At 35.2% G+C, this 14,286-nt stretch overlaps 1 pseudogene; it reads left to right on the top strand.

Annotated features, from left to right (window-relative positions):
* The first annotated feature begins 13,034 nt into the window (after positions 1–13,034).
* On the top strand, positions 13,035–14,032 carry LOC119054179 (tubulin alpha-3 chain-like; annotated as a pseudogene).
* Positions 14,033–14,286: the final 254 nt, after the last annotated feature.

Below are 14,286 nucleotides of genomic sequence, written 5' to 3'. Positions count from 1 at the left end.
AGGCTTTGATTAATTTCAGTGGATGACTAATATTAATCCACTTGACTTTCAAGATACTAAATGCACCAAAGTTAAAAATTAGATAAAGGCATCTAAATTTTAATTTTTGGAGGAGAAAATGAATGGTACAAATATACATTAAGGGGAAAATGCCATTGTAGTCTTTGGAAAAGTGTTTAAAATAAGTTTTGTCACACAATTTATATCGATTGTTCAGTATATATATAACTCCAACATGCAGATTCTTTCCTCCACAACTAATTAGTCTGTTTTACAAATTTCGACCCTACATTATCACTGTGAAAACCTCATTTGTATTGGGTGGCACCTGAAACTCCTTGTATGAAGTTTACTCAATTGACTTCAAATGCATGCCATTATTTCTTGGTGACTCAGTGCCCAAAGGGTCCCACCTACACAGTACGATTCCATTTTGTCATCATAAATGGGAGCAGTCGCTGTGCAACGATCAGCAGTAGCACAACAGATCGCTCACAGTAGAGTCCTGAGTGTGGGTGGTGAGGTCTTCTTGCTCAGGTCTGTGCTTCAGTTAAAATGTGCTCGAAAAGCTACAAACCTTCTTTAGTGTGATCACTTAGGGAAGTAAAGTGAATCCAAAGTTTTGACTGTATAATGAATGGCCCATAGGAAGTCTGAGAATTTTTGTATGTCTTCTACAGGGGAAACATCTTTTATTTACTAACTCTTACCAGTTCAGTAGGCAATGAATTTGTTTAACTCAAATTTTGTATTTTCTCTCGGCAAAGTGGATTAACACTTATGAAAAAACAATGCACCATAGTTCATTATGTAGCTGGGTTGAGATTTATATAGTGAAGGTTTCTCTAGTTGACGACATCTATATGAAAGTTTGATGTAAGAAATAATACAGAACAAAACAGGATTTCATTGAAATGTATGGAAATTTGTTGTAGAACATTTTCGTTAAGTCTGCTTCATCATAGTTGGCACAATGTGTGTGTGACTTTAAGACAACATAGGTCAGAAAGAGATGGAAAGACTCGTTATACATAAACCTTGTCTCTTTTACTCATTTGCTAAGAAAAATAGGTCTTTGAATATAAAAGTCTACTGAAACTTATTCTTAAATTTATAACTTGATATAAAATTGATTGAGGAGTTGAAGAATTCCAGACAGTGTCTCTTCACACCACCAGCAGAAGCATTGCCAGCAACCTGATATTTAAAAATTAAATTCTGCACTGGAGCCAGGGGCTGCTCAACCAAATAACCAATAAAAGGCAGTTGTAATTGCTAGGAACATAAATTGCTGAGGGAAGCATGTGACAAAGGCAATTAAAAACTTTTTTTCCTAACCACAAAATGTCCTGCCCCAGGAAAATGTGGAACAAGCTTTTCTTAATGGGCAGAGAATGCCGTAGAAAAGATTCTACTAGAAAATGACGTTTTTTCTTTCTCTGACATCAGCCTGAAAAAATCTTTCCCCCCTAAGGACACATTAAATGTGGTATTTTTTGTGCTCTACAGCTTGATTCAAATGTGGCTGCTAACAAGGCATATCTTTGCCTCTTGAAGCTCTCATGGACTCCCTGCTCTTCTAATTGCCCAGTGCAAGTGCAGCATCAAGATTCTACAGCAACGGCTAATCGCTCCTAAGTGCTGGAAGGAGGAGAGCTCTTACAGAATCAACAGCAATCAGATATGGTGAGCAGATGGCTGCTCCGCATAGTGAGGGCTACCTCTGAAGACATCCTTCATTTAGAATGTGCCAAAAGCCACGGATGTCTCTATTAACACAATGTTTTTTTATTAGTTAAATGGCTTTTGATATTTAACTGAAATTTTAGAGGGCTTACACAGGCATATTTTTCCCATTAGCAATTAGTCTTCTCAATAAAGGGTCTTCAATACCAACTGTATCTCAAATTCCTTTCGCATTCTCAGCAAGTCAATATATGACTTTGACTTTTAACTGATTATTAGGTGTTAGGAAAGCTTGCAATCAGGAAGAGCCTCGCTCAATAAGGTTATTGTTGTTTTGAAAGTATTTTACATTTTTAGAATTTGAATTATTTCTATAAAGTCAAAAAGCTACAAAGGTATGCTGCCCAGATGGAGAGAGACTTTCCTCTCTTCTTTTTTCTTTTTTTGTAAAACAAGTAAGCTTTTTCAATTACAGTGCTATTTATTTATATTGTAAGGCTTTTAGTTTTTTCTATGACTTTCTATAACAATTTATATAGATCTGTAGCAGAGAGTGCACTGTTGTGTATTTTTAAATCAGGGGTAAACAGTAGACACTTTGAGTAAGGAAGTACTCCATTGTAGTCTGACATGTTGGCACCAAAGAGTAGAGGCGGGATTTTTGTCTTGGGTAAGTCATTTCTTCTGCACAGGGTTTATCTTTATAGAAAGATATTTGATATTCCTAATAAAAGCCTTTGTATTATTAGATTCATGATGTTTTACTATAATTCACAAGAATTATCTAAGACACTGGACACAAGACTCTTAAAGAAAAACAGAGACCTCACCAAATGAATGTATTCTTTTCTTGCTAGAGCTTATCAGGTACTATCTTTACAACAGTTTAAGGACTTAGATTATTAATATATATGTGTGTGTATGTGTGTGTGTGTGAGACATAATCAGTAGGTATGTACTTGCATTGCTATTTTGTTTATGGAGAAGAAATTTAATAATTTAGGGTATAGAGAAAAACATTGCATCTTGTGGAGATGCATATTTATTCGGCCTTCTTACTATGAATTCTAGAGTTTGAATATAAATCTTAAAGAACACAAGACTATTATTTTTAGGCAGACATTCGTGTAATACCTTTCTTTTAACTTCCCATTCACAGCCCTCAAATAGGTCATGGTTTGCTAATTGCTCCCCACTTCCTAAGTTTTAATCACCTGATCCATCAACAGGACCTCTCACACTTTCTTTATTCATGTTGTCAGTAAGTGACATTGTTGGTAATGAAATCAACAAATCTGTTGAGGGTATCCCTCAATGGAGTGGACGGCATGTACATTAGCTCTGTCTTGGAAAGCAGTCTATTCCATTACAATTGACCTTCTCTTGCTGATTACCACACAAATCATAGTCCTTTACCCTTCTTCCCATCTAACTAGGGTATATCTCCTGCAGCCTTTCAATTGCCTGACTGCAGCTGGTAATTGGATTCATGTTTGAAGCACAGCACTATAAGAAAAAGCCTCAAATAATTCAAATGAAACACCCTGGCCTAAGGCTGAGACCATATGTTACACTCAGATTTGTATCAGTAAAGTTTACTGCTTTAGCAATAAGAAAACCTATTCACATGTCATAAAATTGTTCTGTTTTAGGGCTAATTTACTTAGAGCTGTCAATGTAATCAACTGTCCACAAAATTATAATATTAAAAGGATGGAAAAATTACATGACTTTGTAAAGTATTTAAAAGAGAAAAAACACTTCATAGATTGTCCTGTCTCTCCTCCTGAGTCTCTAGTCTACCACAAGTAGCCTTGAATTATTTAATATAAAAATTAGAAACCTCCAAAAAAGCCAACAATTTGGCAGCTACTCATTTTTCAGCACTTATTACTCATTGCCTACAAATACTCTAATTTTGTATTACTTTTCTCAAATCGATGAGTTATTTCTAGTGTATTATTAAAAGAGACAAATACTTCCTTAATAAATTCACTGTTAGCAGCTGAATAGTGCGTATATAGTTAGGAACGTACGAAGGTGACTAAACGTTCACGTATCATGACAGGTTTCCAGGGTCCTGACAACCCTCGCAGTTTTCCCTCATCTAATCTAAAAATTAAGAAAGATTTAGATCTTAATATGGAACTCGAAAAAGATTGCATAAATTTTGAAATGCTAGAGAAAGTTTTATCTCCAGAAAAAAAAAGGTCTTCAAAGAAGAGTAAGTATTTTCAAATCACTAATTATCATTTCATACAATTGACCTCCACTGTTAACATAAACCCTAGTGGTCAACGTGAATTCCTAAGAATTACTCCAGTAATAATCCACCTCATAGTGGATTATCCAAACAAACGTCTCTTAACATCGTGGGGTGACATGAATATGAAAGATCTTTGTCTAATGTTGCAGATAAACAACTTAAATGATGCAAGCAAGGTCTTGAAACAATTCAACAAAAAAGATTATAGAAACCTACCTCTTAGGACATAATTATAAGCCATTTGTGTCTTATCGTAAGTACAATCCATGGCAACAATCGTGCAGATGAAGAGAAGAAACTGACCACTTCTACTTATATATGACTGAAGTAAGTTTTGTATTTAAATGGAATATGGATATAATTGAGTTTTAGGAAGTTGAAACATTTCAAATAAATAGTGATTCAAGTATGTACAGCTTCATAATATGTCTAGTGCATATGTCTAAGTGCTAGGAATATGTGTAATTTTATAAATGTGCTCAAAAATTCGGCTGTTGCCTGCTACCCACTACATTCTAGGAACTAGAGAGCATCAGTTTGAAAGTAGAAAGGAGTTCACTTTCTAAGTTAACTTTTTTCTGACTCATAAAATAACTTTTCATTCAGAAGTCTTAAAATGTCAGAGACTTAAAGGCTTCTGTTTCCAGGTTAAAACAAGTCTAAATTAATGAAATTAATACTGGTAAATAACCAGTGACATAAATCTTGAACCCAAAACTAGTGAAACAAGTCTAAATTAATAAATTTAATATTAATGAAAGACTACATGAACTACAAATGATTATCTCAAAAACATTTTTTGAAAAATTGTCAGATAATTATAATATAAACCATTGCCCTCAGAAACCAGTGTTAAAATAAATGTGTTAAAATATATCTTCTAAAGTGACTATCAAGAAGAATAGTATGACTATAGTTATTTTGAATTAATAAAATATTTTCCAGTTAACTTTTTTCTGAGATCAAAATTAGAGATAAATCATGTGTATCAAAGAAGCTTTGTCACCACTTAGACTTTTTGATGTATTTATAATTATTCTTCCAAAATAATTAACATAATAAAATTGAGATGTGAGATATCTTACTGGCCCCAGTAAGACCTGTATGCTTTTCAGTTTCATGCATAAGATTATGAAGAGGTAATCAGATTACCACAGAATGATGACATTTCAGGTTTACATCATAGTCAGGCTCTCTACCTGCTCTTTCGTCAGGATGTTAGATGTTCCAAATTTACATTAAATGAAAAAAGTTTAGTTCTTACAAATGTATTCCATTGAATGGCACCTTACAAGTATATTTAATGAGCACATTAATCCTCTATATTGGATACCTAGATACTTTAAACTACTATAATTCTACTTTTAGTTACACTTATCTAGCCCAGACTTGATGCTTTGAAGAATCTAGTGGGAAAGTAAGGTTGTTTTCATTTCTGTCTTTTAAAATTAATTGGGGTTTACTCAACAAAGTGTAAACCAATGTGTAAGTTTTAAATATGTGTATCTCAGGACTTCAAAACACATAAATAAAGTTAGAATGAATCTCTAAGTTCCCCAAAATGCATCTATTGCTTGTGTCTAAATGTTTAATACATTGAAAACAAGTTAAGGAGAGAAAAAGATGCTTGTAATTGAAATTTGAGTATTCTTCAATGCCATGAGCTTTGAGTAGCATTTTAAATGATTGTTTCAAATGTCCAATAGTTCCAAAGTATTCTAAACAACATTGCAGAAATGTTGGGTATTAATATCAGTAGTTTCCACTTATGTATACACCTTAAAAATCTATCTTTAGAGGAACAAGTATAAAGGACCCAGGGACGATAGCTAAGGGGGGTGGAAATGGGAGGGAGGTGGGGTGCATGGGGGAGGGGTGGGCTGGGATGGGAGAAATAAACAGAAAACTGTACTTGAAAAATAACTAAATAAAAAAAGAAATTTAAAAAATCTATCTTTAATTCTTTATTTCTGGGCAAGGTACTTTACAAATACCACTAAATTCCTTTTTTGAAACTCCTATTTGTCAAAGTTGAGATCAATGTTCTCATTTTCCCCTTTCACTGAAATAAAATTTCTAATAACTTTCAATAACTTAAAAATAATGGGAGAAAATGGTGAGGTGTAACCTTACTGAAGAAGCCACAAAGACTAAAATAGACCCTGACTTAAAAATTAGGACTTTTGTTATCTGGCAACCAATCACACGTGCCCTCCCTAGACATGCTACTTGATCCCTTGGCTCTTCCAAATCCTCATCTGCAAAACAGCCAAAAGGGGGAGAGGTATCATTTCACTGGAACATTGTAAAATAATACAAAACATGTGAAACACAGAGCTTTCTGTCTGCTGTCTTATATGGCATGTAGTTATGCTTCCTGATAAGGAGGAGATCAGGAAAACAGAAAATGTTGTAGGAGCTTTTAGTATCTATTATGAGTCAGAATAGTTGCAGAGAATAGGAAGTGACACTCAAAAATTATACAAATTGATGATCTCAAACTTCATTTGGAGACAAAATTAATTTAGGTCATGCTTTGAAGATTAAGTGAAATTGGTAACTGCTTGGAAAAATGCAGACAAAATGTATCCCTCACTTGCAGGAAGTCAACAATACAAAGATAAAGTACGATTTGCTTTGCACAGTAACTACAGCAAGAAAAAAAAAGAGGGAAGCAAAAAGGTAACTAAAGCATTGCCTATAAATACAGATTTGGCTTGAATTCTTCATTATAATTGACCAACTGTACAGAAAATATGATTGTTACAGCTCACAATTCTAAGCTCATAGCACTACTCAGTTAGTGGCAGCTTACTTAAATAGGTAGGAAATAGGAAGTAATAAACCATGTCTGGAAAGCTAATACTAAAAGTGAAAAATCTATAAAGTGGTGGTAAGTGGCACCCACTTATAGCACGACAGATTAATTCCTCAAACACCATGAGATCCTCCCTGAAGATGATAAACATATATTATTTATTTATTTTCTCTATTAATTTACATACTATATATTTGCCTTTGAGCAGCAAAACCAAGTAAATCAAAAACTACTTAAGGCCAATCTTTTTTAAAAAAACTTTATTTTTATTGTTGACACTCTTACAGCTGTCCTCATTTTCTTTTCATTTCTGCCTCACCTTCCCTGTGACTGTCACCACACTGTCATTTGTGATGATGGGTTACACATGTATGTTCTTTGGCTAATATCTTCACCTTTTTTCAACCCGTTCCCCCTCCCACTTCCCCTCAGACGGCTGTTAGTCTGTCCCATGTATCCATGGACACGTGTTAGTCTGTCCCATGTATCCATGGACACGTGTTAGTCTGTCCCATGTATCCATGTATCCAATGCTCTGTTTCCATTCTGTTCTTCCGTTTATCTTGTTCATTAGACTCCAAATGTAAGTGAAATAATATGATATTTGTCTTTCTCTGAATGGTTTATTTCACATAGCATAATATTCTCCAGGTGCATCCATGTTATTGCAAGGCTAAAATGTCCTTTTTTACAGCGATGTAGTTTTCCACTGTGTAAATGTACCTTGGCTCTTTCACCCACTCCTACCGATGGGCAGTTGGGCTCCTTCCAGATCTTGGGTATTGTAAGTAATGCTGCTATGAATGTAAGAGTGTGTATATTCTTTCAAATTGGTGTTTCAGGATTCTTAGGATATATTCGCATAAGTGGTTTTAACTGATGTTGTTAGTACTGTAAGTGCTTTAAGTACCGTAACACTTAAAGAAATGCCTTCTTGTTCTGAATAATTTACCAGTTCATTTTCAATACAGTAGTGTTTTTTTGATGTTATTATTTTAATTAATGATGCTGACCTTACTTCTAAGTTCTCTATAATACTTTGGGGTGAATTTCTAAGTTTATAAAATCAGGAATAATACTTATATCAATTTTAAGTATATATTTGTAACTGAGAACCCAAATAACCAATTTCAAGAGAGACAGATGTGAATTAGAAATGTAGGGAAGAGCCACCAAAGGCATTGCAGAGACCTTATCTTTGGTTCATAATTGGTGATATTTTTCAGATTTTAGTGCACACATGATATTTTCATAGATGTTGAAGTGATCAGTGTAAATGTTTTTAGAGTAAAATAACAAAATCATAGTAACTTATGAATCCTCAGTGTGGCATCTAGACAAGTCCAGTGTCTCCTTCAGAGAAATGTACACAGTACACACACACACACATGCACACACACATGCATGCACACATACTCCCAGAAGGATTCCATCACCTCATTTAACAGGACATCCAGTACATGTATTTCCCTCCAACAAGTGTAAAGAAGTCAATATGGCAAAGACATCAAGCAGTATTATTAAGTTATCTGCCAATTCGGTTGTATCTCTCCAATGATTAAGTTGAAAAACTCAGGTTGTTTATCTCAGGCAGAAATCCAAAAATAAAAGCAAAGGGACCCCTTTGAAGGGATGGGATAAGAAGCTCCCATGCAGTTGGTAGATTGTCTGAAGTCATTATTTTTTTTAACTTTTATAGTGACACCAAAGTTTATTAAAATATGTCTAGTTCTTCCAGTTCATATGAGGGTGTATTGCCTGTAGTTTTATGTTCTTGGTGCACAAAAGATGACAAAAATAGACATGACTTTTTCATTTCTGCGGAAATTTTTATTTCTATAGATTAAGTTAATGTAGACACATATCGCCCCTTTGTAGCCTAAATGGGCGTGAGAATTTTGTTAAAAGTTGAAACTGACAAAATTTTAAAACCAAGCGGTGCTTAATTATTAGCTGTGACATTTTAGAGAGGATACCAAAGTATCCAAGTCTAGTGTTGATGTTGTAAGTAGACTTTGAATGTATGTTGCAAATCACTGGAGCCATGAGAATAGAAATGATAATATAGTTCAAAAAGAAACCACAGTTAAGAATTGACTTGGAAGCAGGTGTTTGGCCAAATCACATAGCTACTGGCACTGGCTTCCTTATGCTTTTAGACACAAAGCTAAACTATATTTCCCAGCCTCTCTTGCAGTTAGATGTGGCCACTTCGATGTTAACTAAATAATGTTATTCTCTATTCTATGTGACTGTAATAGAAATGACCCTCGAGATATGTTGGAGACAGGTGGTAAATGAGCAGAGTAATTTATCTTTAATGTGCTCATCATGACCATCAAAAATGAATGACAGTCTGCTAGGAGGATAGCTCACACAGAGCTACCCACAGGAGCCTTGAGCTCTCGCCTAGGCAGCAATCCGTTCCCGTTGTCCTGAACATTAAGACTGGGGTTTTGTCTACGGCAGCACCTAGTGTTGCTGGAACTGAAAGGTTCTCAGCTGTCAGACTTCAATGTACACCAAATTCACCTGGCAGGCTCATTAAAACACATCAAAGAGCCCCACCTCAGTTTCTGATTCGGGGAGTCTGGGATAAAACCCAAAAGTATACACTTTTAGAAAATATTTTTATTTTTTAAAGAGAGGGGAAGGGAAGGAGAAAGAGGGGGAGAGAAACATCAATGTGGGGTTGTCTCTCACTTGCCCCCACTGGGGACCTGGCCCAGTGCACATGCCCTGACTGGGAATCCAGCCAGCAACCCTTTGGTTCACAGCCCACACTCAGTCCACTGAGCTACACCAGCCAGGGCCAAAAGCATACATTTCTGACCAACTCCCAGATGCTGCTGCCCTTGGTACCCACTATAAGATTTTTTCTTTAACTAATATAATATGCTTAAGGTTAATATAAATTGTGTTGTATTTTTCAGCCCCCTCCATAGTTATTTTGGTAGCACTCATGTAGAATTTGAACTTGCTTCTAAAATGGGTAAAATGCTTCAGAAACCCAGAATCAATCTCAATAGTCTTATTTCTGCTCTTTTTTCATAAACAATTCTCACTTTGTTAAGCTAAATGACAGATTTTTAGAGCACATTAAAGATAAATTATTCTTATGAAATACGTCGGGAGTTCCTAATTGGATTGAATTTATCAGTATTTCTGTTCTGTTTTCTTCACTAACCTACACCATGGTGATGTGCTGGTTCCTGGAACTCACCTTGAACTTATGTGAGCCTTTTTCAACATCCACTTGCCTTCCTCCCTCTGGTTGCTGTCTCTTTTAACTCCAAGGCCCTTTAAGTCTTTTGTGTGCTCTCCTGGGCACTTGTGAGTGACAGGGAACCCAGTTGCTGCATTCTAGAACCTTCACATCTCTCTGGAATGAAAATCTCCAATTATTTGCTTTATATCTTGTTTCATGCTTTCTCAGAACTTCCTCTTCCATCTTGTAAATATCTGAACACATGAAATCATTTAAAGATTCACAACATTTAGTTTGTCAGTTTAAGAAGTTTTGAAAACACCTATGTTTTTGGCAAATTAAACTATAGAAACAGTGAGAAAACTTTATAGTTTTTTTTCCCTCAAAGATGACTTGCTACAATGCACAGAACCAAATTCTAAAGGTCTACACAGACCCTTGGTTAAAATGTCTGTCTGTCTATCTGTCTATCTATCTATCTATCTATCTATCATCTATCTTCTACATATATATGTACATATGTGAAGACAAAAACAATTATAGATACAGCACAAAGTACCAAATTTTTCTAAAGAAAGTAATTCAAAATAAGCTATCTTCTCTGTAAAATGGGGGCAATATAATACTATATCATAGAATTTTGTAATAATTAAATGGAAGAAGGTATACAAAATAATTCCTGATACAGTACTCAAAAATGTTAGCTACTACTACTATTTTTATTATTATTTTAGATTCCTAAATAGTCATTTTAAGGAGTACTGACCTCTATTAATGCCTAGCAATGTCCTATAGCTCTTCTTTATTCTAGAAATCATCTCAGTCTCTGGGCATTATTATTAATCTGAGATTGGATATAGGAGGGATTACCCTTTTGGTGGAGGAGCCTGTGGCCCTACAAAATGTGGGGAATAGTAAATATAGAGGTTATGAGACCAACAAAAACAAAGATTAAATAATTTCAGAGAGCCAGAAATAGGCTCATGTCTCATACATGAGCCTATTTGTACCTAGAATTATTAAATACATTTTAAAGTCTTTATTCCACAGATTTTCTTAAGACTTAACAAAAGATTTTTTGAATGATGATGCAGCTTGCTTTTTTTTTGGGGGGGGGTAGGGCTCTGGCATTTGGGAGAGAATGGACAGAGAATAAGAGTGTACGTGATCCAGGGGGAGTGTGGAGGCTTGGAACTGCTAAGCAGTCAAAAGGAACCAAGAGGGAGCTGGAGACAGATCTTGTTGTAGCAGACACCTCGAGGTTTGAACTGGTGTTCCTGAGTGCCCACAAACTCAGAACCCAGGAGTGCTAAAATCCCATGAGTCATTGGCCTCTGAAAACCCAGTGACATTATTATTAAGTCTTTTTGCTGCTTTTTATACTCTTTAAACTGATTTAACGAATACATTAATTGGTACACAGGATGACTAAGATAACCATAGAGAGTAAAAAATCTATGGAGAAATTATGGTGGAAAATAATAGCTGTCTGATATTAAGACTTAGTTATATTATCATATAAGAAGGTAGACTGGATCACCTTAAACCTCAGTGAGTTTTTTAACACTGTGTAATAATATTATTTTTATTTATATTGTTTAATTAATTAGAATTCACTTTGTTCAGGAACACATTAAAGAAACTTTTAAGAATACATAATTAAGAGAAGGTAATTTATAGGAGGAAATAATAAAGAATATATATACACTATATTTTATATATATATATATATAACTACTTATATATATATATATACCATAAGTAGTTATATCTACTAATTTTAACAGGATTCAAGTGGGGGAAATTATCACTAATTTTTGTGAGATTTAAAATGTGGTGATATGAGTAAAAGTGCTTTATATTCTGTATGACATGACTGGAGTGCTATTTACTTTCTTAATAAAATAGTATAGAATTCTTCAATAAATCAACTCTTTTATTCTCTTTCCCAACCCATGTAGAGTCCATATTCACATACTATGGGGGAGTTTTCTGGTTCTTATTTATAAAACCAGATGAGAAATAAATAAACTTAATTTTTGAAAGTCTGGGTACCATAGCTACAATGAGAACTTGAACCTTCATAAATCTGAATTACTCAGTAAAAAGAGCCATATTTTCACTACTTTTTTAATACCTGGACTTTTTAAAAAAGGTTCCAAAAGATTTTCAGGTATTAAACAACTCTAACTATATATATATACATATATACACAAGTTTGTACATATGTGTATACATGTATACATAACTATACATAAATTAGACTTAATATAAATCTAATTAAATTTTCCATAAAATATCCACATAAAATGCAAAAGTATTAAAAGTCATAGTTTATATTTTTTCTAACACAAAATATTTTGAAATATCTGAAAAAATAATTCAAAGCAATAATTCAAAAATATTTTCACTTATATATGCCTGGGTTCTTGACCCCGATATGTATGCACAGGCATACAAGAGAAACTTATGGGCCATAACAGAATGAAATAAAACTGTACCACCTGTAAAAAAATGTACATATCTCTAATACCTCAACATTCATACCAGCAACCTTGACAGAATCCATTTGTGTAACAAAATAATGTTCTTGTATGTAAGCATTGGCTTCTCCCTTCTTGAACTACTGAAACATAGGAAGTTTTCTGGAAGCCACTTGGCAGAGGCTGTTATTTTTTGTGCTTTGCACACACGAAAAAGGCAAACCTGTGTACTTGTTGTGAGTTAGTGTGAATGATGTTACTAATGTGGCCCAGTCCAATTCCATGTCATTCTTCCTGTAGTAAATCCTTCTGAAAGTATAGTTTGTAGCCTTTTCAATAGTACCAGGGATCTATATTTATCCCCCATGTAAAAGAAATGTAATCTTAGTATCTACTTCCTAGAGAACAAGAAAAATTTTAAAGCAACACCCATACTCAATATTATTTGTTATGCTGATCACTCAGAATAATTGTGAAATTGAAGTTCTCTTACATTGACTGCCTGAGTCCTGCCGTAAGAAGCAGCAACCTCTTCTTCTCTGCTTTCCATTCAGCAGCCTTAAAGCAGCAACCATGTGTAAGCACATTTCCATCCACATCGGCCAGGCTGGTGGCCGGATCAGCAATGCCTGCTGGGAGCTCTATAGCCTGGAACATGGCATTCAGCCATATGGCCAGATCTCAAGTGACAAGACTATTGGAGTGACGGGGTCAGTGGAAATGACCCCTTCTTTCAACAGCTTCTTCAGTGAGACAGGTGCTGGCAAACATGTGTCTAGGGCAGTGTTTATAGACCTATTATCATTAATGAAGTTCTGACTGGTATCTCCCCCCAGCTCTTCTTCACTGAGCAGCTGATTACAGGCAAGAAAGTGTTGTCAATAACCGTGACTGTGGACACTACACCATTGGCAAGGAGATCATTGACCTTCTCTTGGGCTGAATTCAGAAACTGGCCAACCTGTGCACAGGTCTTCAGGGCTTCTTGGTTTTCCACAGGTTTGGAGGGGGAACTAATTCTCAGTTCAACTCTTTGCAGATGGAACATCTCTTTATAAGTTATAGTAAAAAAAAAACAAGCTGAAGTTCTGCATTTACACAGACCCCCCAGGTTTCCACAGCTGTAGTTGAGCCCTGAAACTCCATTCTTACCATGCGCACCACCATGGAGCACTCTGATTGTGCCTTCATTGTTGACAATAAGACATTCTATGACATATGTCATAGAAACTTCAATATTCAGTGCTCAACCGACACTAACCTGATTAGGTTCAATTGTGTCCTCCATCACTCAGGTTTGATGGAGCCCTGAATGTTGATCTCGCTAAATTCCAGACCAACCTGGTGCCCTATCCCCCCATCCACTGCCCTCAGGCTGCACAATGCCCCTGTCATATGCTGAGAAAGCCTACCAGGGACAGCTTTCTGTAGTGGAGGTCACCAATGTGTGCTTTTAGCCAGCCAGTCAGATGGTGGAATATGACCCTCACCACGGTAAATGCATGGCTTGTTGCTTGTACCATAGTGATATTGTTCCCAAAGATGTCAATGCACAAATAAGTAAAGTTTAAAATTATTCAGTGATTTGAAATAATTTTATTATAATGTATATTTAGAGCCATCTTTAAAGATCAGGAGAGTCTTAGTATTTGACTAGAGTTCTAAGAACACTTCAATTTCATGAAATCCTGTTGCTCTCAGTTGATGTATTCACCTCGGAATGTTTATCACCTCTGAACTTCCACTATTGATTTAACTAAATGCATTTGGGGTCTCTCATTACCACATTGATGAAGACAGAACAGTTTTTCTTTCTTGTACTATT

The sequence above is a fragment of the Artibeus jamaicensis genome, unplaced genomic scaffold, assembly GCF_021234435.1.
Source record: "Artibeus jamaicensis isolate MK-2021 breed Jamaican fruit bat unplaced genomic scaffold, CSHL_Jam_final contig_3113, whole genome shotgun sequence".
In the NCBI taxonomy this organism is placed as follows: domain Eukaryota; kingdom Metazoa; phylum Chordata; class Mammalia; order Chiroptera; family Phyllostomidae; genus Artibeus; species Artibeus jamaicensis.
This window is presented reverse-complemented; position numbering and strand designations above follow the sequence as displayed.